The following is a 21,091-nucleotide window of genomic DNA, read 5'->3' as shown; positions in this document are numbered from 1 at the left end:
TCAAGGACCCCTTCCCAGCCTCACCATGTCAGTCTACTGACACTGCACACAAACACATACCCTCTGCATCTGAACATGCAAGTGCTTCTGGCCCTCATGTCCACTGTGACCTTCCCAGCAGGCCCTGCTGTGCCTCTTCACATCTGGACCTAGTCAGCAACAGCAGTGCCTAAGCTTGCTTTCAAGGCTGTGGGGATGCAGCTGGACATCAACCTTAACAACATATAAACAGAATGCAAACACAGGAAGCCAGGAGAACACACACTTTGTTCTTTCATTTGATTTTTTAAATTTAACCCATATGCTTTGGGTATTAACTCCTTCAGTTGATACCGAGTTGATATTTCCTAAAGAAAACTTAACATCAGTGAAGTTACAATGGCTTCTAATCTATTCCAGAAAGAAAAAAAAGACAGTTGTCCAAAAGCTCACTGAGAATGGACAGGAACCTACACAAGCCTTCCACTCACATTCCTCAAGAATAGCTGTGCTCCAAAGCCACTACCCACTAGTTCCAACCCCACTGCAGAGCTACATGTTCATTCCAGGGATGTAACAAAATGGGCAAAGCAAAAACTTGAGGAAAAGAACAGTAATGGGGAGGGAAAGGAAATCGTGTTTCTCAAACCTGAACCTTAACAGAATTCACAGGACTTGAGAGTCGGCATCTACATTTGTTCCACATTGTGCATATATTTATGCACACAGTTTTGCAGCTCTGTCAATTTAAACTCTGGCCAAAGCACCTACTAAGATACGTTTGGCTAAATTCAAGGCACAAGAAACAATGTATGCTGAGGTTTTTTAATGGCTAACATACATCCTATTTTCATTTTTAAACTGTGTACCCAAATGCAAAGATAAAACTGAAATTGATGTTCAACTCTAAATCTTTACAAGCACTACAATTCAGTGCTAGTAAGCATCACCTCTGAAACTAGAGCAGCTCTGAGTTCACTGTACTGCTATACTACCAGTTGTACCGGCTCAAGGAGGCAACCAGCTAAGCAGGAATGCAGAAAGACTGATTTCTCATTAACAGCAGCACTTGATAAAGCATTTGAAAACCTCTGATTTATTTTGGGACAGACAAGCTCCGGAAGATCCTGCATGCACTCAATTCTGTTTCCTTTACAACTTTTGCAGGGTGGAGCAAGACTATAGCCAAACCAGAACTGTAATGCGCAACCTTACCACCACTTGGAGTTTCCATGGAGATTCTACTTCCATTTTAAGCACTCTACTGCTCAATCAGAAACCCCGTTCCCTGAAGGCCAGCACCAGACACTACCTCCCAACTCCACTATGGGTGAGCCAATCCTGTCAGCAATACATGTTTCTGACTTTACCTTAGCTCTGAACACTCCAGGCTCTCCTGTGCAATGATTTTACTCCCAAGTGCAAACTCCACCCCAACTTGGGATGTTTTTAATTTGTATTTACTACAGCCAGCGCAACACTGGTCAGTTGTGGAACAGCAGCAACAACCTGGCCTACAGAGGCTGGAGGAGTTTCCAGATGTCTGTTTTGGGATGCACTACCAACCAATATTTAAAAAGGACAAACACCAACGAAAAGGGCAAGTACAAGGATCAAGGTGCAAGCTTGAGCTCCAGAAACAATGCAGTTATGTGTGCAAAAATCCAGCAGGAGGCAACGAAAAACTCCAGTGAAGAACAAGTTTCCTACCATTCCATGCTCTCAATGTTTAAACATTGATAGGATCTCCAAAGATCCATTAGTCATGTGTACTAATATTAAACCTCTTTAGGAGCCTAGAGAAGATCCTACATTACCATAAGCCATCAAAAATCTGGCTTAATTTATCTTTTCTTTCCCTCCCTTCCCTCCTCTCAGGGAAAACAAGGGTTATGTGAAACAGAAATCCTACAATGGTATTCTGGAACTTCCAGTTTAAGTTTTCAAGCTGGGCACTTCAGCTGCACACAATAAGAGACCATACCTAATACAGAGTGTGCCAACATAGTTTGCCAAAATGACAGAAGAACTTACACAGCATAAAGACCTAAGTGCTACTACATGCATCAATTCACAGGGAAGAATCAAGCAATAGGGAATCAAATACCTTTCAAAACCAGAAGTATAATTTAAACAAGCTTTCTTAATTTCTTCTTACATTAAATTTTGTAGGCCATGCCATATAACTGTAACATTCTAGTAAGAAAGCTGAAGTAGCTGAGTTATATATTGGGTAGACTGAAAGCTCCATATGATCTGATTGCTAGTCACATCTGTACAGTAGAAAGGAAAAGTTAAAAAGGAGTTGTAAAATCAGGGTGAGGACAAACCCATGACAGGGGCTAGACAGAATGACTGACTCTGCCATAACTTCATTAACAGGACTGCATTGTTAATGACACTATTATAGGGCAGCAGAACCAGACACATGGGTGATGCACAATTTAAAGCCTAAGTTTATTTAAAAGCCTTTTATGCATGCAATAAAAATGATGAAATTTGTCACAGTTTATTCAGAGAGTCAGATCATTTTACGCAAACAGCAGAGATGCCATTTAAAACGCGCAATCCAACTACTGTATCTAGCACACCACCTCAGTGTAGCTCATCTGCATCCCAATTCTTCAATGGGGATGCCTAGAGACAGTAGAATATGGTAATGGCCAGACTGTTTCAACAGTGCAAGCTACAAGTAGCTGTTCTTCTCCAACACTGTGCCATGCTGTCTCACAGATCACCCCAGATGAAGAAACAGCCACAAAACAGAACTTGCTTTACTTGTGTAAAGTCAGCCTCAGAGCAGCCTTCAGTATCTGAAGTGGGCCTACAGGGATGCTACAGAGGGACTCTTCATCAGGGACTGCAGCAATAGGACAAGGGGTGATGAGTTCAAACTGAAACGGGAAGTTCAGGTTAGACGTAAGGCAGAAGTTCTTTATTGTGAGGGTGCTGAGGCACTGGCACAGGGTGCCCAGAGAAGCTGTGGCTGCCCCATCCCTGGCAGTGTTCAAGGCCAGGTTGGACGGAGTCTTGGGTGACATGGTCTAGTGTGAGGCATCCCTGCCCACAGCAAGGGGGTTAGAACTGAATGATCTTAAGGTCCTTTCCAACCCAAACCAGTCTGTGATTCACAACATATCTGAAATGAGGCTGGACTCTACAACCTCTGCAATAGGCAAACTTACTTCTTACTCACCCCAAAGCCACGCAGAGTCTTAAGGTGGCCCTGAACACTGGTAAAGAAGGGTGAAAAGAGTCCTTCGCAATGCTGCCTTTCCAATGGCTACACCACACCAGATGGTCTTAAGGAGAAAAAAAAAAAAAAAAAGAAGAGAGAGAAAACCCCTCCAAGAATTACTAAAATATTTACCCATCCAATTAAAAGCTAAGGTTATAAATACATATTTATTCCAGTTAAGCATATTTAAGTATGAAGTCGGCATCAGAAATCCAATTTACAGCCTGAGTATAAAACACCACAGGACTTTCAGTTACTCCACTGCCAGCTCTACTTCTAGAAACATTCCTACTGAATGAAGGATTTTTCTCCCATATTTCCTAGTCCTGAAGTGTCTGACCCTTTTTTGCCAGAACAAACAGATCCCAACTTTACCATTAAGAGCATAACAGATTAAACTAAATCATGTGCTACGTCACAGAAGAGCCCCAGTGCTCCTTATCTAAGCATCAGAGTCCAAGCACTTCATAATATAAGTAATTTCAATGCAGATGATTTATTGAGAGAAAATCCTGCATGTAGCCAGACTATCAGAATGAAAACTGAAGCAAGAACATCTCCAATTAAAACCACAATGCTTCTGGAGCTGTCAGAGTTCAGATTCTCTCGACAGCAAGACATTTTCTTCCACCAAGCTGCAGCAGAAGCACATTATCCAACATCCCTGACTGCAAAAGTCGGATTTGACTTTTTCCCTACAGGCAACTCATTAGACAAAGGTCTTTGTGTGACTTTAGGAAAATTGCAAGCCAAACCTAATGGGATGAAGGCTCTTCTGTCAGACCAGAAGGATATACCAGAGAACAGCCAGTGTTTTTATTTTTACTTCTTGCCAGTAAAAGCAAAGCAGCACTAGAGACCAAAATGAAGACTTGCAGGGAAAAAAGATTCCAGAGTCCTGCTGCATTTCCAAGCAGCTGAAAGAAGGAAGAGTTGTAAAGGTTAGTTTTATGCTAAGTTCATTTGGATCTTTGTGCTAAGAAACCTGTTCATATTCAAACCTTAGGAACATCCTCCAAACATCTGCAAAAATGTATTTTTGAAGTGTTGAATCCTACATTCTACTCATATTTTTATAAATGCATTAGGATGGGGCATATATGAGATCTCGTATATATAAAATCCTCCTCTTTTCTGGAATTTAAGCCCTTACTCAGGAAAGTTATCTACTCAACTCTACAGACAAAAGCAAGAACAGCTCCACGCTGAATTCCCTTTCCTTCACACATGAAAGACATTTTGCATCAACAACAAACAAGGTTTTTAGATGGCCCAAGGCAAAAGAAAATCGCCACAATGAGATGACTGTACAATTAGTTGTGCTGTCCACCCCCAGACAGCTAAAATCACTAACTGTGGTGCAGGTACCCAGAGCGGAGGCTTTGTTTTCCAACCCTTCATTATAGCTATTAGGCATCTACGGATTAGGACAGTTCTTTTTATTCTGAATTAACTTTCTTAAGGATAGTATCAGTTGCCATTGAAATAATTTCATTAACATTCACAACTCTGCAAAATTAATTCAATCCTTGTGTTATAGATGAGATGAGAAAATATAAACCATTCAGAGCACAAAAAATCAGTATCAAAATAAACCTTGAGATTTCTTTTAATGAATCACTCTACCTAATGTAATTGCAGTATGTGACTAGCAGGGGTGGCATTGGCTTTTGTCATTTACGTGTGAAACCTCTGCATTTCCAGTTACTATGGGCACTGAGTCTACTTCTTCACCTGCTCTGTCATTTGGAAATCCCCCTAGGATCTGAGGACCTCATATTTCATAGAACAACGTTTTCCAACAGGTACTTTTATATCAACAAGGCAAAAGGGATACCCCATAAAAACCCCACAACCACCAGCTATGGAACAGATACAAACCACGCCTGGAGCACAGACACATCTCTGAAACCACAGTGCTTTTAAATCATTCAAGACTTCCCCAGATCCTGTCAGCTTCCCCATTAGCAAGTAAACAGCTCCTTTCCTTCAAAATTCAAGTTCGGTTCCTCTGATCATTTATGTCAGGAAGATTCAATCATTTCACTGCTTGCAGAAGGCAAACACACAAGTGCCACGAGCAAAGCAGTTTATTAAGAAATGAAAATGAACAGGCTGAAATTTTTTATGGTGTTTGCCCAGCTTTAACATTTATGAGCATCACAGAACTGAAACAACAAGCAGTAGCAATTAATGCTTCACAACTATTTTAATTCCCAAGCAAGTGTTCTGAAGTAGAGAGAACTGAGTGTCGCAGAATCCCCACTGTGACTGGCCAGTGAAGTGAAAAGTTACACATCTCCGAATAAAACAGCTGAAGAGAGGGTACTGCTGCTGAGATTAAGATGTTACTTTAAATCTCTTGCAGCACTTTTAAATCTCTTGCAGCACTTTTGCTCTCTTTCAACACCTCACCACAAAAGCAGGGCAGCAAGCATATACTCCTAACTCAGTTGTGGGAGATGAAGCCCTAGCTGCTGCCACAGAGGAATACAGATTGGAATTTCTCATACACACCCACCAAAACAAGTCATTACTGACCATTTCACAGAATATGGGGTTGAATATTTTGGATGTGAGAATATACTGAAGGAGGAATTGAGTGTATACTTAAAAGAATGACTCTCTCCACAGGCTTCATGACCCAACACGAAAGCATCTACTCTGACCTCAAGAGCCACAAAGACAGCACAGAACGGGATATTTTAAAGACACTGATATGGGTATGGGGACAAAGGTTAGAGGAAATGAAGTGTGGGAAGAATCAGCAATTCTCACACAGAACAGGCAATGAATCCTGCCTACTTTCTGAAAGGACCCATCTTTAGAGGAAAAGATGACATGCAAGCTTCCATTTATTTCTGCTGCTCTTCTTGCTGTTGATTTGCACTATTCCAACATAAAATGAGTATGAGGTATTAAAATCTGCCATTTAGAAGAAATCTCAAGTTTTAGATAGCCTCAGTTGTGTAAAACAACAGGTAAATAAGCATTCACTCTGATCTTTCTTTCCCTTTAGAAGACTAACAGAACTGACACTATCAAATTATTTGTAAGAGCAAGAATAGTGAAGATCTGGATTGGATTATCTGGTTTTAATATGTTCTTAAAGCTCTCTGGTAATAGGCTAGCAAGTATCACAAACCAAAGTCTGGATGTGTATTGCATGAAGTGCACCAAAATGACAGCAGGATCCTGGCAAAGCATCTTCTCTCTCGAAGCAGCAGAGAGCTCCTTTCACCAGTGCCAATACCCAAAGCATGAATTAAAAAAATAAAATCCTAGGAAAATTTTAGATGAAAGAAACTATATGCTCTTAGTAGGCAAACCCCCTTACCACCAAAAGGGAAAGCACACATTTTAAAGTCATACAAGAACCCAGATACTTCCATGGCTCCAGAAAATAACTGAGTGATATAAACAGCAGAAAGTAGACGAGTTAAAGCTTTACCTATCCTTACCTTAATCCATCAAAGGCACCAGGAAGTGATGCTATTTAGCATCATGAATGTAAATCAAAGTAAAACAGAAACAATGGCATAAGCCTACTGGGGTAGTCCAACTGCTCTCCAGTTGTAAGCCATTCCTGGCAGAGCACATTCCTGGACCACCTGTAGCATACATAATGGAACACACTTCATTTTGCAGCTGGAGTAGGATTTGAAAGGCAAGAAGCCATGCCAGCAGCATGCCTACGCAGCCTAGGCTGAGTGCTCAAAGCAACAGGTAAGTATTTGCAATAGTTTATCTGATTCCCAAGCCACTTCCAGTAGCCCAAACAAATTGCTGTGAGGACAGTGGCTCACCTCACTGCCTTCTTTACTGATGCTGCAATCTCTTCTTTGTGCCTATCCTGTCATGTCATAGGGAAGAAGTCAAAAGAAGCCAGGGGAAAATAGTGCCTAAGAGCAGAGCATCAGTGCCTAGAGCTTAGAGCCAAACAGCAAACAAAACCTGGTAAAAGTGTGGCTAAGGCCTACAATTATCTGCTCTTCCAACTTCCCTCTTCCAGAGCCACTCCTCAACTGCTAGAAAAAAGGAACTGCAAATTGGAAGCCTGCATAAGCTCTGCAAAATTAAGTTGATCTGCATACACAGTGAATTCGGTCCTAAAAAAGAATGTAGATCTTTTCAACCAAGTTGAAGACTGAACATTCATGAAGATGGAGGTCTTGCACATAACAGTCTCAAGCACTTTTGAAAGTAATCCTAATTCATGTTATAAATGTTCTGAAAGGTATTTGGCATTCAGCTTTGAGTATTTACCGTATTTAGCAAACGGCAAAGATTTATACTGCTTTTACATTCCCTTTTACTGATTTCATTTCTATATATATTTGTTAAGTAAATAAGGTTCCTCTGAGCTAAAGCATAAACATTATCCCAGCACCCCTATATATGGGTAAAGATGCATAGCTGGTTTAAAGAAGGCCCTACAGGAAATCTGAGAGCTAAGAATACAACCTAACAACAGAACCAGTCTTAAAAGGGTTAAGCTTGGTAGCTATTTAATTTTTAACATCTCAACTAACCTTTAGGCATTGCTTAGTTTCAGACATCCAGAAGTCATAAGAATCTGACCTGAATACACATTACACAATTCTTACTGCAAAGAGAAATAAGAACTCAAGTCTCTGTGATCCTTGACGAAAGGTCAGTAACACTGGTTTACAGAGCACTGAAGAGTGGGAAAATGGAAAACTATTTGTATTTTCAGAAGGACTACAACATAGATTTCACCTCGCTATAACCTCATCATCCAAAGTTCATTGCCTTGATCAGAAACAGACAGCAAACTGGCAGAAAACAAGAGTTTGGGCAATGATCTGCCTTTTTTGATTTGTTGATCCTAAACATTCTACAACACAAGTGCCAACACAGTGCTGCGTATCTGGAAAACTTATTTTCCTTGGTTACTTTTGCAGCCTGTTAGAATTACCTGAGTATCCATTACCACACTTAATCCTAACAGTTAGATCAGGGGCTTTTCAGTGACACAACTGTCTTTTTGGCTCCTCTGGAAAGGCACCCATCTGTATTTTGCTCTTTCCCACATGTCCCAGAACAAAGGCAAAAAAGCAGGATACTGCTTTTGAAACATTATATTTTTAAAAGCAGAAAGTATTCAGCTTTTATGAAAACTTTAGCATTCACATTTGAGCTTCGAGACTTCCTCAAATAAAACGAGGTGCTATAGTAATGGAAGCTTGGCTTTCCTGGTCTTTAACAGTCTCCTGAAACAGCCAATTCCCACCCTAGAACTGTTTCTTGACCTCTAGAAAGGGTCATCTATGTATAACTGTAGACAAAATAAGCCCCTGGCATTCCAAAGCTCCCTGGTAAGCTCACTAAAAAGAATCCAGCAGGTTCAGTTTGTTTTCCATGATAAAACATCCACTCCAGAAGAAACCCTTCAGTAAATCTTTAAGTAACCCTTACCTGGCTGCCATAAGCAGCGCATACTGAGTCTTCAGCAATGAGCATATTGCTGAAGGATATATATGATGAGAGGGCTGGTCACCTCTCCTACTTCTTCCTTAGATGTAACAGCAATGAGTAAATCTCCAAGAGCTGGCTGCAATGTGTAAATGAAGAGCTCTGAGAGGCCCAGAGGACTACTGCACCACACACATCTCCCATCCACAGTGTAGTAAGCCTAGGCCTTGGAGTTCAGCATGTGAAAGACAAGTAAAAGGAGCAGCCTATTATTTGAAACTACACCAACTCATTAAGCTGAGTAGGAAAGACTGTTCAAAATTTCAGCATGTAAAAAACCTGTATTCTTCTTGACAATTGAAGCATGTGTCATCTGCAGCAGAAACATTCATCCACTGCACACTGAAACTTTCTTCTACTCAAGTATCCATGTCTTAGTTTCCATTAACTTGTATTTCTACTTAAAATGCCCTTCCCAGTAACATTTCCTAGTATCACCTGATAATCACACATTTTATATGTAAGTATCTTCTAACCATTTAAAAAACCCTGCAGATTCTAACTAGCTTTGCTGACTGAGATCCACAGAAGCATTAAGTGCTTGGCTGGGTGGATCTCAGTCAGAAAGCCAGTTAGACATAGGGAAGGCATTATGTCTAGTCACCACATTTATTTTGTTGCCTATTACTGCCCAGCTGAGAAGGAAGTAAAAGGAATCCATGTGAGAAAAGTCCATAGTTTCTGCTATACTGAATTAAATCCACTTCCATAAACCAAGAAATACATCTCTTGTATCAGTCACATTTAATGACTCAAACACTGCTTTAGACTAGAAAGGACTGCTGGAGATTATCTGGTCCCAACACCTACTCAAAACCAGAATGAAGGTCATCTTTATGGCAGCCACTAGCAATGTATTCTAGCTAAAAAGCTTCTGGTCAAAACAGAAGTAAACCAGCAAATGCCTTCACTGCTTTTTTTTTTTGTTAGGAAGGCTACCAACAGCTGAAGAAATAAGCACTGTTCATTCCCAGGACAGAGACAGCAGTGAACAGAAGACAGAACATTAAAGCAGTTGAAAAAAAATCCTTACAAAGGCCCCAGCAATAGAGGAGTATCAGACAACACCTCTCCTACTCCCTGAAGCTGGAAGGGCACCCCCAGAACAGAGATGGGAAGTTTTCATTTCATTCAGCTATTAATGAGGAGGGGAGGAGGGAAAACAGTAATTAAAAATAAATTAATTGAGAGCAACCTTAGCAAGGGACCCAGGATCTTCTCTCCAACTTTTGAAGGTAAAGCTAGACTTTCAGTATTATACTGCCCATACACAGATTCCCTACCCCTTTGTGTAAAGCTCAGATTTACTCTCAACTCTAAGCACAACAAGCAGTATTTACTCCATTCAAACCATTTAAACAAATTGTAAGCACCAATGGCAAGTTGTCATTTCAGAGGGGCTCACTACACAGAACCCAACTTTCAGTGATTTCAAAGTAGGTTTAATTCAGTAGCAGCTTCAAGTAGGTTTTATTCTTTTCTTCAAATGGAAAGCTTAGCTCTGGGCTCCTGCATTTGCCACTCCACTACGTTCAGTCTATTTTGTCCTTTGAGTGGAGGACACAACAAACTGCATACCTTTCATAAGACTACAGGGGTAAGCAACTAAGGGACCAAGAATATACCGTAACACCAAGCCCTTCACTGCATACAAGCAAATGGCAAGCTGTCATTTCTAGCCTCACAGAGGATATGCTTACTACCTGCATGACAACAGGGAGTTAAATCTGAAAAAAGCAAGCCTCCACTTTACCAAAAATGGAAGAGACCATCTGTGCCAGTCTGAGATGAAAGCTCCCAAGCACACATGCCATTAGTAGCATGCAACAACCTCCCCAGGCCCTACCCAAATAACCACATATTTCTTCCTTAATACAACTACAACAGATGAGACTTGACTGCTGCCACAAACGAGGCTGGGAGGTACCATCTTTGAAGGCAGGTCTTTGAGCTTCTCCAAGGCAGTTACAAACCATGGTTTGTTACTGCAGTATTTAACACAACACACTTGCAACCCCTCCTTTGTGTTCAATATCCCAAAGCAATTGATTTATAAACTGTTTCAATGATTTGTCATTCCTTACCTCTTCCTTCAAATAAACAGCCATTCTAGTTCCTTATCCACCTTTGCTGATATACTGTCTAGCTTCTTTGGGGCGTTTACTTTCTATTTCATTTACCTTTCAAGCACTAAGTTATTTAGCAGGAGAAGGTCACAGCAAATGCTTGTTTCTCTGATCTGCACAAACTCCCAACTGGTCAAATCTCTGTATTTTTAATTACAATGATATACATACACATCTGCAGTAGTAAGATTTTACCAAGTGAGTTCAGAACCAGAAACACTTATAAGCCTCAAAAGTGAAGGTACTGTAAACTGACAATTCATTTGAGTATAATTTACCTGCATATGACAGGCTACTGTACCTTTTTCATGATAACTTTGAGTTAATATATTACTGCAAGGTTGCATTATCACAGTACTGCCATATCACTTGCCTGGAGTCTTCTATATGTCAGTCACTGATCCACTGGAAGTGAAAAAAAAGCCCAACCATGCAACAGAGCTATAGACCAATGAGTTCCTACATTTATATAGCATTATGTAAATGTCTCTATAAAAAGGCAATTATAGACACTTATCCGAGAAGCCTTACTGATCTCAGAGCTGAGAATAAAGAACTGTGCATCAGTAAAGTAAAAACATTTTCTAAACATAATTCCCAGAAGCCTATGCTATAAAGACAGAGATAATAGCTGAAGTTTTGGTTTTTTTCCAACGCCTTTCCTATGCATTGGAAATCTCCTGTCTTCCCACTCTTCCTCACTATAAATATTTAAACCCTTTGTGCACGCTTACTTGCATATCAATACTTACAATACTTTTATTTTCCACACAACAGCAACACAAGAACATAATCTTTAGGAACGTGATGGAAAGTTTCTTGTAATCTGTTATTTTCTGCCTGCTTTGCAAACCCTTCTGATAAGTGTCTTCTCTGCAATTCCCTTGAGAAATACTTTGTTGAAATGGCACTGGAATAGAATGTATGTTTTTACAATTGGCAGTAAAATTATGCAAGTAATGTACCTAAAAAACCCCCAAACATTTAAAGCCTTTTCCTATGGAGAAAAAACAAGGAAGCCATCTATAACAGAGTTCACATTTTTTCATGCTTGTAATAATTTTTAAGGCTAAAACAGTATTAGCAGAAAAGGTTTCTCAAGTAAGGAAAATACTTTTGATACTGGGATGATGTTCAGAACACCATTCAGAACAGTTCATGTGAAGTCTTGCAGTCTAAATTTAACATGCAGTTATTAATTCTGTATCTTTTTATACCCACATGGAAATAGATGACCAGTCAAAACAAATCTTATGGCAACACAAAGATCGTTTTCATTAGCCTAGTATGAAAATGTGCAAGATTTTTGCACTTTCAAGGAAGTTTTCTAGGCTAGAACTAAAAAAAAAAGCTTATTTCCTGTCTGTAAAGCTGCAGCATATCCACATGGATAGGCTAGAGGGGATGACTGTGATCACCCAGACTGACCCATTTGAATTGGCCCTTACCCTCCGTTAAAAAAAGAAACCCATGGAGGAATGCATATCTACATAACCATTACCCAGTCTTGTTTTAAAGACTGAAAATAAAAGAAGCACCACTGCATCAGCTGTCCCACATAGCAGTTACACAGTAAATCTGTACAACTTTCTACTCTAGCAGTCACTTGGATCCTACCATGCTTTTGCAAGCTAGCACTATAAGCTAAGAACTTATATCAATAAATTCTGATTAAGTTATTTGATAAATGTATCCTTTCAAGAAGTTAAACAAATGCAGCCCTGCATTCATTTTCAGGACTAAAAATATACTAGCTTAAACGTGAACAAATCTGAAGTCTGGTTTGCTTGAGTCTTTAAAAACAAGAAGCTAAACCAGGTTAGTAGACCACAACTACTGAAAAAGTAGCTGTCACGTTCTCTTCCTAAGTAACCAAGAAGCCTTAACTTGACGCCATTTTGTTCAAAGACATGGAGAGCAATCATTAGTGACTTTAAATTAACATTTAAGAACCCAAGGATCAAACTAACATGTTTCAGATGTTTTTTTCTGTCTTTTTCCTATACTCAGAGTTTTAAAACAAAATGCATCCATTTTGATTAAGTGTTTGCTGTTACTAAACAGTCTACAGAATGCTGATAATGTCACAAAATGATTTATATGCTACTGTCAACTGATGGAGAAGAATGGGAAACTGGCAAAATACCCATGGCACGAGTTAACCATTAGATTAATACAATTTTCAGATCTCTTTTTCAAGCCCTGCATATTTTGCTATAACCAAAGGATAGGTTATAGAGTAGTAGCTTGCTGCCAAAGAGAAGGGAAGGTCTTTCTTCTCCTTTCTCACTTGGTTATGGCAATCTCCACATCTTACTGGACTTTCCACAAAGCTGCTCTAACCCCCTACCTCCTCCCTTTGGGGAATGGCAGGCAAGAGGGGAAGCTGGGTATCTTCCACCAGCTCAGATATAGTTGAAAAGACTCCGAGGGCTCAAATAAATACCAGAGCTTATTAAAGAAAGAATGTGTGCGGAAACTCCCACTCCCATGTGTGGTAAAGGGTCATGTTAAGCTATGAGCCACCCATAATCACCAAAGATATCTTTCTGGACTCAATTCTGTTAGTAGTCAGTTTTAATGTTCACATGACATCAGGGAAGCATTCAGAAAGGTCATCTGCCTACATGAAGATAAGCCAAGTGCTAGAAGGTGCAGACAATAGCTCTCCACTAAGACAACAGTTTTATGGCATCCTATGCCTATTTAACTACTAACTAGTCATACAGCATCATCTTCAGCCTTGCACCTCTTTTCACTGGTCAACTCATGCTTATTAGCATGCTAAAGAAATAGAACAGCTTTTCCTTCATTTAGCAAACTAGTTTATGCCAGATTGAAAGTAAAATGGCTCAGGAAAGGATCCAATGACATTACAGCTGGCAGAAGAAAAAGGGATGCAAGAAGCAAGGAGTTAGTGACTTATGTTTCTATAACCCTATAACCAGAGATTCAGCTCTCACTCAAATTCTAGTGGTGCCAGAAATGAAGAATATGTGAAGCTATTCCAGTAACTGAGGGCCCCAAAATAGCCATAAGTAGGAGGAAATGTAACTACCAGATAAAATTAGGATTATCTCATAAAATGACTTGACATTTTCAGGGTTTTTTTCTTTCCAATCTAAAGCCAAACATCCATTTTCTGGATGACAGCTGAAAGTCTTTCCCATAAGTCTGGAAACAGAACTTGAATTCCACAAATTCTGATTCATTTCTTCTAACAAAGGATACTTATCACACATGTGTCTTTGATGAACTGCAGCAAATATACACTGAACTCAGCAGAAGAGCAGTCTATTCTGTCATGTTTTCACATATTGAAACAGTGGGGATTTAGTCAAATATTGATTATCTCAATTTCATTTCATCAGTAACATGAGTCATGTGCAATACCAGCTAAAATATACTGCAGGAAATGTACCCCAAGCCAGAAATCTGCTCCAAAGGACTTCAGTATGGTTACCTATGATAGCAACTGCCTCAAGTTTTTCCAGACTGAAAAAAACCCTGCTCTGCCATGTTTTTTACAGAGCTACACTGCTAACCAGGCACACAGGAACACTATCATCTTCCTGTGGCTGCTATTCAATTTTGCATTGGCAAAGTTTAAATTCCAAAAGAACCAAGGAATCTTCTAATGCTATACTGCCTCCATTGAGTTTTCAAAATTCCTCCCAGTTTATCACCGCTTTAGTACTCTGGTTTGCATCACAATCCTCCATCTCCTCTCTTAAAGCTCTCCTTCCTAGAGACAGTCACAGACATTCAGATGGAAGTAGCAAGAACTAAGACCTGCTCATTGAAAAATACAACCTGGAGGAGAAACAAGAGCACTCCAATATACTTATTGTAGTTCAGGACTTTTAGAAATACAGTAGATTTGTTCATTTGATCTAGAAAACCTACAGAATTTGTGATGACTGAGGCATTCCAACAAGGTGCTTGTGTATCTGAAGATATGGCAGCTTTAAATGGAATATCTTTCTTCAATAAGTCTTAATTTTTTTTATCCTTTATGGATAAGAAAATGTCTTTGTCAACATGCTGGATAAGTGAAAATGAAAACAAGGAAGATTATGCTTATTCTCAAACTGTGGAGAACTGGAACACAAGAGAAGTACTGCACCAAAGAAAAAGGCTTGGAACGCCAGGAAAAGAAAAAAAACAAAACAAACCCAAAACCCCAAACAAAACCTAAAATGGACACCAAGCTTTCTCCTCTTACCTCTGTGTGCCATTTACCCTGTATTGGGAACACTTCCCAACAACTCCCAGTCTTCTTCACAGAAATGTGATGCTAGCAAGCTCCAGATTTAAAAGTGTGAAAGCAGATCTACAGTTTACTGTTTTCAGTACTTTGCTTGGTGTTGGTCCGTTTTCTCTGTTGTATAGTCTCATACTGTTATAAGAACTTGTTTGCCACAGCTCTCCACTGCTTTTCCAACTATGGAGACTCACACTTTCCATATATTGTCAAACACAGCATATTTTGAACGCTAGCATAGGAGACTAACTCTATTATATCAGAAATTCAACCTCTGGTCAACATATAATTACGTTCCCAGAGTTATAAGCCTCAGAGTATTATTCGGCCCATTCTTACACAAATGACAGTCACCTCTCCCCAGAAAAGTTCATTTGTATTACCGATGTTTTGTCCATTACTAGTTTTAAGCAAACAGAACTCCAGAGCTCAATAACAGCACACCATCTTATGTCCAAGGCTTCGAAACAAGCAGCCAAGGGAATTCCAAGAGAAACAAATTGTTTCTTGCTTGAGTAACAAATACAGAAAAATCACACCCTCCATTAATTCCTGTCATAACACTTACCTGAATTACAAGGAAGTACAGAACAGACATAAGAAGTCAGACCTATTTAATCACCATTCAGTTCAGACAGTCCAAGAACCCATCCAACCACAGTGAAGGATTATGTACCTCTTTAGGTCTCACCATAACAATTAAGTATTTCTTAGTCCTCCATTAAACTTATTTTCTAAGAAAAACCCCAAATTACCCTCATTCCCTGCACTTGCTGGGATATCTAAGCAACAGGATAAAGAAAAGGAACAGAACTGGCCTTTCAGCAACTGTTTCTTGTACCAGTATGGATCCAGAGCAGCAGCTACAGTTGAGTACCCCCTTGATTTTGTTCATAATTTTTATGGTTTATGCACATCAGTTTTATGTTACAGTTAAACCATGGGCCTTACCACTTTCCCATCTTACTATTCCCAGCAGCCACACTCGCCTCTCATGCACACACTCATGTTCATGCCAACTGCTCTGTTTGCAACTTCTCAAAGCCCTTAAATTAATTTACCAGCAAAGTTTTCATCTCATCAGCTCTTTGGAACAGTTTGCCAACAACATGCATGAGTGCTAGCATCAGAAGGCAACAACAGTGAACGCTCACTAGCTCGCACGCCTTGAGAATTACACCCTCAAGTAGAAAGCACAAATCATATATACCACTACTTAAAGTCCTAGCAAGTTCTATAGATGACAGGTTATTTTGAAGGGCGATTAAGAGCTTTGAGAGTTTTTTGGCTGCAAACAATCCCTCAAATACCACTGCATAATTAAAGTTATGAATTTCTCTTTTCATATGTGAACACAACAATAAAACAAAAGTCAACTTTCCCCCAGTAATTCATTAAATTGCCAAAAAATCCTCTGTACTCTGCACTAGTTAGTGGAAGGAAATAAAATGGAAAAAGCAATCAGAATAAATTCTATCAGTCCAAAGTCTCCTGAATTCAATTAATAAATGACATTTCCACTCTCTTCATTCTCACATGGACTTCACACATTTTTATTATCAGTAACACAACTTCATGCCACTCAGTCTTTGGACTAAACCAACTCTTCACATTTTCAGGCTACTGCAATTTTTTGACCTACAAGCAAGGGTGTCAGTTGCTCACCACTTTACTTATCCCAGCCATAATGCCCAAAAGACACACCCCAAGGTCGCAGACTCCCTTTTACCTGAAGAAATGGTACAAACAATCCAACCCACAATAAATCTTATACCTCTCAAATTCTTATGTTATTCACTGTGTGTCATGTAAGATGTACGGTCCAACAGACTGAAATCAGACAGCCAAAGTCAGCCACTGTCCTAGTCCCCTGCAAAAGAAAGCAGGATCATTCGTTCCTAGGATCAAAATTGTTAACGAGGCTCTTTGAAGACTGCTTCACACAGCCTCCATCTAACATTAAAAAGATCTAGTCAGTCATGTTCCTAATGTCATTTCTGAAAGACAAGTTTTCTTCAAAGTACATCAGTATTTGTAAGAGTAGGGTCAAGGAACAAGGAAGATCTCCTAATAAATTCAGAACTTGGAGGCATTCAGTTATTCCACCATTACTGGTTTTGTTCCCCTGTAACAAAGAATAAAGATTCCTCCCAGCTGAACAGTCATTCAAAACTAACCCTAGCTGCAATTCACCTAAAGCTGTCCTTATCAAACTGTTTAGTCCTTCAGGAATAGAATGTCAGTCCCTAATAGAGAGGTATGAACAATGTAAGTTATTCCTTTAATGACAATTAACCCTCTTTGGGATTAACTTGCATATAAAAAGCTTTAACAGACACATCCCAACAATCCCATTATGGAAGAGATTATTGCAAAGCTATACTCTGTTTTAAATTGCTTAATATCTGTCCTATCCCGCTCGGACTAACACTGGCAGTGCATGTATAAACTCAGATTCAGTAGTTCTGCCCCCAAAAATCAAAGATCAGCATTAAACTACACACAGAAAAAACTAATGGCTGCCATTTGAGCAAACAGCCCCGCAACTGATGCCACTGGAGCAGGAACAAGCCAGTTCTGTAGTCAGACAGCAACACAACATTGAAGATCTTGCCAATGGAGGCTGACCTACATTACTAACCAAAGTTTAAGTTACCAGTTGCACTGCATATTTCAAACAGACATCAACCGGCCTCACCCGCTCTTCATGAACAAATCCACTGGGGAAATAATAGTGGTTTCTGAGAACAAACTGTTCTTAGTAAATTCATACCTAGTGAACACTTTAAAGTGTTTTTATTCGCCACTCTTCACATCTTCAAAAGAACTGAAGTTTAACAGTTCCCATGAATGCAAGAAATACCCCTCTTTTATTACCAAGGGGGATCATGGAAGTAAAAAAATATAAGCTTAAAGGAATGCAGAAAACAACCCAGTTTTGGGAGCTCTCCAAAACTAAACAAATTATAGATAGAAAGGGTACATAAACAACTAGCAAAAAAAGACCACCTTTCTTCATTCACCTTACTGTCCTCATGATAGTTCCCTTGAGCTGTCCTTCTCTCTCACAGATGATTATCAGACGAGTATCCTGACTGTTATAGGTGCAGCCTCTTCACCTGTGCTCTTACATCCAACAGGCTCTCACAATACATACCACAATACTGAAAGAAATCAGCACAGCTCTGTGCACACTTCAGTAACAGTGAGTGGGAGTAAAGTTTTTCAATCACAGCCTGGAGAGGGCAGGAGGTACAACAAGAGTTCAGAAACCTGTATCAGCCTGTTGTAGTGAAACACGCTCGATTAGCCTGCAACCTTTGTCCCAGTCAGTGGTAAGCTGGAGGCAAAAATTCAGCCAAGAACTGGCCCTAAAATAAATACTATTTAATCAAAGAGAAGCACTTAGTATGGAAGGCTGAGCTTCCTTTGGCAGGCCAAAAGTATCCCTTGCTAACTGGGCACACCTTGATACTAAGTGACCTTGTATTTAAACACACTGTGAATAGATGCACTAACAAAGAAAACTTACAAAGTTAACGTGAATGCAGTAGTTTACAATTTTCTCAGTTCCGGTGCTCTGACACTAAGAACTTTGTGATGCAGGTACAAAGCAAAAACACAGCTCACAGGCACTTTCATTCAGAGGCAGCATGAGGGAAATCAGCACGTCTCCGCACAGCCGCTGGTCATCAGGCACGGAAAGCCTGGACTTCTCTAGGGAAATGTCCTGCAAGACCAGAAGATGGAAAACAGTAAGAATCTCTCTCCTCCTTGGTTGCTTTATTGCAAAGTATTGCAGTTTATTATAGTCATCTCCTGAGCCAGGTACACATGGAAGAGCTGAACCCCATTCTCAGGTGCTAAAGAAGTATCAGTGTAAGAAACAAGACTACCTCCTCCCTTTCCTGAGCCATAAAAGGTGCATTACCTTCTATGTGCCACACCCTGAGCAAAACCTAACCTTTACAATCAAAACACACAATCTTCAGACGTTCTATTCTGAAAGCTGCTAGTACCCTCTACAGAAGAGCAGTATTTTAAGACTAGCCTCAATGCTCTTCTTTAGCCACCATTTGTAAGCCTAGACCTCCTTAGAATTGGTCATCTCAACCTCTATTCTGAGACATGCCAGACTGCTAAGGACAGAGGAAAAAAAAAAAAAAAGAATCGGCTTCCCTCCGTTTCCTGGACTCCAAAGTTACAGGATTTGCCAGTGATTGGTATAGTTTCAGAAAAGCTGAGTTCCACATCCCTTCTAACAAGCATGTAACATAGCTGTGCAAGGCGAAAAAAGATAAACCAGCACTTCACTAGTAACTTCAAACAACAGATAGTCTGTGCCCCTCCACATATGGCCTGGATCTAACAAAACACCAGCGAAACCCAAACCACAAACCAAAACAAAACAAAAAAACCCAGCACACAGATGATGAAAATAAACTCTTTGTTTTCAACAGTTGGTTGTTTATATTTTTCTGAAATCAAGGGGTACCACTTTACAATAACATACATGAACTTGCTAGAGCATGGTTCCCACATACTATTGAGCCCAGTTCTGTCACTACATGGCTTTAGCCAAGCTCAGTCCACCTACACAGTTTACTTTCCACAGCAAAGAATGTTTCCAAAGATCGAACAAGACTTAACCTGCTGACAAAGGCAATAACTGTAAAGTTCCCCCTGCAGTAGTACTAATGCGAAGATGAGACCTAGCTTCTTCTGTGCTTAGAAGAGAGCAGTCCTAACCAAACTGTGAAAGGTAAGTGCTCCAGAACCATGGCCTCAGGTTGGTCACACATGCAACACAACCTACCGAGATGCAAGAAGAAAACTTTAATAAATATTTTAAGCTATTGTTTATTTCATCTTCCCTTTATATATTTCAGTATGTTTTATGAAGTATGCAACAGTACAGTAGTGCCCGTATTGATAAACCAGTACCTGTAGTACCCATATTGATAATAAATCAATGAATATACATATATTGGGGGTGCACGCTAACAAGTGGGTCTTTATTGATAAGCATGTACAGCCCCACAAAAAATGGAGGCCGCATCTCTACAAACCAGAAGCTCCCTTTGCTGTGAACAGGATTTTCCTTTTTTATTGAGTAAAAAGGAGGTTTGACACTTGTCCTGCCTTCCCTCTTTTTCCTAGATGCCACTAAGTTAACACCAAATTACACCTTCCTTTCTCCCTCACAAGATGATTTGGGGATTGCTACCTTAGAACATCTCCCAGCAGCCAGCTCCACAGCTACTCCTAGCTCTCTCCAAGGGCCCAACACCAGGGCAGCACTCAGCCGTTTGCTCCAGGGAGGGCCAGACCTGGTACCGCAGATTTGAATGAATGGCGCCTCACAAGGCACGTGGCTCCAGTGTTTGCACTTCCAGGCTCGGGGCTTTCTCTGCCACCTTCATAGTAAGGAACTTTAAGTTCCTCAGAAACAGGCAGCTGAATGTAAACACCTATTACTGGAAAGAAGTACTAGAACACCGTACTATGACAAATGATCTGTTTGAGATGGAAACAGTGAATGGACATAATGAAACAAAAACCAAACAGAATTAAGGAGCCACCAAATATTAACACCTCTCATCGCTCCGTGGGAAACGAGGGACGAGATAAGGGTTAGAAGGAAGCACAGAGGAAGCCAAGCGCCCAGACCCTCGCCCAGCTCTTCCCCCTCACCCAACGCGAGCTCCGGCAGACACCCCAGCCCTCCTCACCGGCGGGCCACAGCAAACGGGCATCGGCCGGCAAGCTCGGCAAGCGGGAGCCAGGCACGAAAGCCGCCAGGCCTGGCCGCTGAGGAAGGCCGACCCCGGGCCGCCGGCAGCGGCGCGAGGGGGGCCGCTCCTCGCCTCCCTGCTCCCACCGCGGCGGGAGCGGTGCCCGGCGGCCCCGGGAGGGGAGAGGAGAGGAGCAGAGAAGGGCCCGCGGGCGCGGCGCTCCCGACTGACCTGCGGGCGGCGGCTCCCCAGG

The 21,091-nt window shown here is 40.6% G+C and overlaps 1 protein-coding gene across 2 annotated transcripts in view; it reads right to left on the bottom strand.

Moving 5' to 3' along the window:
• Nucleotides 1-21,085, bottom strand: part of HMG20A (high mobility group 20A) — a 40,358-nt gene extending 19,273 nt beyond the window's left edge. Inside the window, exon 1 of one of the 2 annotated variants that reach the window (XM_057412955.1) lies at nt 21,070-21,085. The gene's annotated coding sequence lies outside the window, so the exon portion shown is untranslated. Of the gene's footprint in view, nt 1-20,835; nt 20,855-21,069 lie in introns of those variants that run through there. The other variant, XM_057412956.1, reaches the window with a different exon arrangement.
• Between the last annotated feature and the right edge of the window lie 6 nt (nt 21,086-21,091).

The sequence above is a fragment of the Pezoporus wallicus genome, unplaced genomic scaffold (genome assembly GCF_028554395.1).
Source record: "Pezoporus wallicus isolate ANWC-B61680 ecotype Strahan unplaced genomic scaffold, APGP_CSIRO_Pwel_v1 contig_13283, whole genome shotgun sequence".
Lineage (NCBI taxonomy): Eukaryota > Metazoa > Chordata > Aves > Psittaciformes > Psittacidae > Pezoporus > Pezoporus wallicus.
This window is presented reverse-complemented; position numbering and strand designations above follow the sequence as displayed.